This window comes from Anser anser (genome assembly GCF_964211835.1).
Source record: "Anser anser genome assembly, chromosome: 19".
Lineage (NCBI taxonomy): Eukaryota > Metazoa > Chordata > Aves > Anseriformes > Anatidae > Anser > Anser anser.
The window spans coordinates 3886835-3891156 of record NC_139740.1 but is presented as its reverse complement, the minus strand read 5'-3'; the positions used below and the strand labels follow the sequence as shown (position 1 = coordinate 3891156).

At 42.9% G+C, this 4322-nt stretch overlaps 1 protein-coding gene and 1 long non-coding RNA gene across 5 annotated transcripts in view; one reads left to right on the top strand and one right to left on the bottom strand.

Moving 5' to 3' along the window:
- The window catches only part of SHISA6 (shisa family member 6), a 252827-nt gene that overhangs the window by 91871 nt on the left and 156634 nt on the right, over window positions 1-4322 (top strand). The window lies entirely within an intron of this gene.
- The window catches only part of LOC310883868, a 52940-nt gene that overhangs the window by 32705 nt on the left and 15913 nt on the right, over window positions 1-4322 (bottom strand). The gene's annotated exons all lie outside the window — the stretch shown is intronic.

Here is a 4322-nt window from a genome sequence, read left to right as displayed (position 1 = left end):
CTGTATTTCAGGGAGGGGAAAAACAAACAAACAAACAAAAAGCAGTTTGGTGTGGACTTGGTAAGAAGACAGGAACCAGACTGTCACTTGGTTTCCCTTTGCAGTCAGAGGAAGAACGTTCATTTCTCCTGCCTCAGGACTATTATTTTAACAATGCAAATTTTAACTGATAAAAATTGAAATGGCCCTTCTGTGTGAAAACTCCATTTTTTCTTACGTAGGGAAAACACGTCTGAATTGAAGAGATCATACTGAGAAATCTTTAGCTTCCTATGGGGAGCTGCAGGCCAGCTGAGTCAGAATTCGTACAGGTTTTCAAGTTTCTCCATTCAGCATTTCCAGAGGAGCAGATTACCTAATTCTGCCCCTCCTTCAGACGTGGATCTGGCACAGGCCACTGCCCTCCCATTATGCCAGTACTGACTGTCCTACATGGAAGCGAACAGATTCTTGGAAGCAAGCAAGGTTGTGGAGCTTGTTGGTGGGTGATGCTGTTCAAACTCCTTTCCCTAGAGTTTCTGTAAGTGCCTCCTTGCCCAGGCCTGGGAAGATGGAGCAGCCAAGACTGTGATATTTGCCTGTTCTACAGCTGTTCAAAAGCCCCAGCCTTACTGAAGTTTGAGGGCTGACTTAGGGTGGTACACATGCAGATGTGAAAGATCAAGTTACCGAGTCACAAAGAGTGGATCTCCTTCCCCTAAAATTATGGGAAGATTTGCCAGTAACTCGGTCTGTACCCTAAGTCTCCCAGGCGATCTTCTGGATTCTCCTAGAGAGTTTTAGAGAATATGGCCCACGAAGTGAAGTCGTCTTTGTAAGAGAAGTCAGGGCATGCCAAGAAGTGCTTGCTGCTTGACATTTGTTCCTTATTTCTCCATTCACTTTAGCACTCAAGGGAGCAAGGTAGTCTCACTTAACCTGTGCCCTCCAGGAGTCACCCAGACTTCTCACTAGTCACTGCGAGGAAACCACCCCAAATAACTGTACAAAATGCACAGAGTGAACTGTTTGCAGGAATCTCAGGGCACAACTGTGGCAGCAGCCATACAATAAATGACTCTTCATGTCCCAGTCTCAGACCTGCCATGAAACTTGAAGGAGGGATGGTAAGTTTTGGCTTTTCCTAGGTGCATTACGTACTGTATGTATGGCTGGAGCCCCAAAACCCAATCAATGTGTTCCTACCAATGTGTTCCTAAAACACTGCTCATGAAAGTGCCCTGCTTTCTTATTTTGAAATTGTTGTTCTGGCCCCACTTTCACACCAAAATACCTGCTGGTCCTAGTCAGAATCAAATGTCCTGAAATGCCCTGTCCTCATGTCCTTGTCTTCCTGCAGGCATGCAGGCTATGTCCAGATACAGCTGCTCAGAGCTGGAGGGCAGTGACCGAATACTAGTTTATCCACTGTTCCCTACTTGGTATAGGCAAATATTGCTTGTAGGACTCCAGAAAAAGTCTGCTTGTGCCAGACATTCTCAGTCTCACCACAGACCTGCGTGTTGCGCATTGTACAATCCACGAGAGGGAATGGGTCTGACTGTCTGGGATAGAGCCCCTGATGGGAAGGTACCTGAAGGTTCCCACATTACAATTAGCAATCAAAGTGGCAGATAGACTTGTAGCAGCAGAACTAGCTAACAAAGTGGTATTTGCCAGGGTAACTAGATAGATGGATGGATGGAGAGATGAACCAGCATCCCATCTCCCAGTAACTTCCATACGTCTGCTGATGGGAACACAAGGCACAGCAAATATCCCTTGTCCAGATCTAGAAAAGGAGATGATGTACTCAGCTCCTACAGATTTCACAGGAGCAGGAGCCTCAAGGGCTCTTTAGGTTACAGAATCTGCACTTTGTGGCAGCTTTTACTGCAGGAGAGCTTTTATGCAACCCAAAGGCATGGGGGTCTCAGATGCTGCAGTGAGCAGAAGCTCCTTCAGCAGGTCCACATACAACAACAGATGAGATCTCCTTGGATCTTCTTTCTCCACCAGTATGGCCACAAGCACCCATTTTCTGCATTTCACAGGATTACCAGGAGTATTCAGTAACACACTGGCAGCATTGCAACTGTCTATACCTTCCCTTTTAGTTTCTTGTCTTTCACTTAGGGTGAATGCCTCAGTGAAAGTGCCCCAGATCCAATAGAGTCATGTGGCTCAGGCTTTATTTGCTGTTATTGCTGCTTTCAAGTGGAAAATTGATATAATAGCAGTTCTTTCTCAACACACAGCAGTCTGCACATTTGTACAATGTTCTTTGAGGACGATCAGCATCCACTGGCATAGAAAAGTGACAGATGCTGTCTGCAAATAATGAGCTGAAGCCGTTTCCTTTGGAAGGGAACTTAAGCAAAGTCCCTTTGAGTCTGAAAAGCCAGTGAGGTTCCCATGTGGCATCAGAAGCTGCTTGTAAGCCTCTGCCTGAACGGACATATTCTGTTAGCTCATATGGCATAATTATGTTTTAACTGTTTCTCTTATACAGACTCCTCTGGAGAGAGGAAATAACCAATTTACTTATTTACTGAGTATTTTCTACCAGGGACAAGCATGAAAAAGAATGAAGCTTATGGCTTCTTCTTTTGATCCCTGCAGTGATCCAAATATCATCTGCACGAGTTAGAGTGACAAGGTGCAGCTGTATGATGCCTAACCATGTGGTACATTTATCACATGCCTTTGTGATCCTCATCTTTGCTCTTTCCATCTTACACGAAAATCATTTTAACCATCTAGGCCATTAAGGAGTCTCACACTTGTGAGACTGAAAGAAGACCACAGAGATGTTTCCTCCTGAGACATTGATTCTCTCTCCTTGCTTAGTGCTTTCATCTAATGCAGACACAGCCATGTGCCAGGGGCAGCTTTTCCAGACATAGCAGTATCAGGTGTTGGAAGTCATCCCGTTACCTCCTAGTGCAACAAGGAGTAAGTCCAAATTACTGAAAAAAAATGAAGGATTCAAAGCTTCCCAGGCAGACATTTTCAAAACATATTAGTGGAACAGAGGCAGAGTTTTCCTTTAAGTCTGCAAATCCACTTTGTTTCGATCATAAAGCATACGTTTCAGAGTTTGATAATTTGTGGTATTGCCATAGTCCCGAATCCTGATAGCAAAATCAGATATTTTGCTCTGTGAGCCTTTAGCTCCTGAGGTCTCAGAAAGAGAGAGACAGTACTTGTGGTACGAAGCGCTTTCCGTGTTTATGTAGATAACTGAAATTACCAAAAGTTACCAAATGCATGGGGTTTCTTCACAGCAAAGCTAGCTCTTGATTTGCTGTCAGTCTCACTAGAGGGTTTGGAAAAATCTATAAGAATTGATTTTCTTCTAGCATGACCTGTTGTCTTGGGCTCCTTTACTAGTGGAAGTCCAAGCAAATCCAAAGTATGAAGCTGTACTTTACCACACATTAGATGGTATGAATAATGGAAGCTGCATTGCACAGCACATTAAATCAGCACACAAATGTATCAAAATAATGAGATACCATCCTTTAAGGAAGGACGTAGAGCTAAGGCACAACCTCAATCTTAATTCTCATTTTCTAATTTATAGAATCATAGATTTTAGGTTGGAAAAGATCATCAAGTCCAACTGTTACCTTTTTATTTCTAAAAGCATAATTTCCAAAACTTCCTGTGGCATTTCTCCCAGGATTCATCATGTGGCATTTCTCCCTGAATTCATTTTACCTCTTTACCTTTCATCTTTCTACACTTTTCTTTCTGAGCATCTATTTAATTAATCAATACCAACATTGTTCATAGATTCTATAGATAAAACACATTAAAAAAAAAAAGGCAAAAGAAGGGAATCATGTATTCTCTTAGAATAGTAATTCCCTCTGGACTACAGCTTAGTAGATGACCTGATCCTACAGACAGCAATAGCAGTGGGTTTGAGCAGTTGTAAAGAGCAAGTACTTTTGGTCTGTGAATGAATGCAGAGGTGTGGAAGGCACCAGCAAACTACAGAACTGCCCTTCCTGTCTGCTGCTTCTCCTGGCTTTCCCGTTCTCCTAAAATCCTCAACGATTGCTGCAGAATGTATCTGTAGCACTGAGACTGGTCACTGATAAATGACAAATCAAATGTGAGCTCTGCTCACAGAACATTGTATTAACATGAGCTGCAGTCTGGTTGCATTTAAAATCTTCCAGCTCTGGACCTGAATGCTGAAGATCCTTTTTATTCAGATTTGGGAGGTTGTTGTTTGTTAGTTTGAGTTCTGCATTGTTCAATGAACTGTACCCTGTGAATCGGAAAACCCTGTCATAGAAAGGATAATCATATAGTGATAGGAAAGGACAATA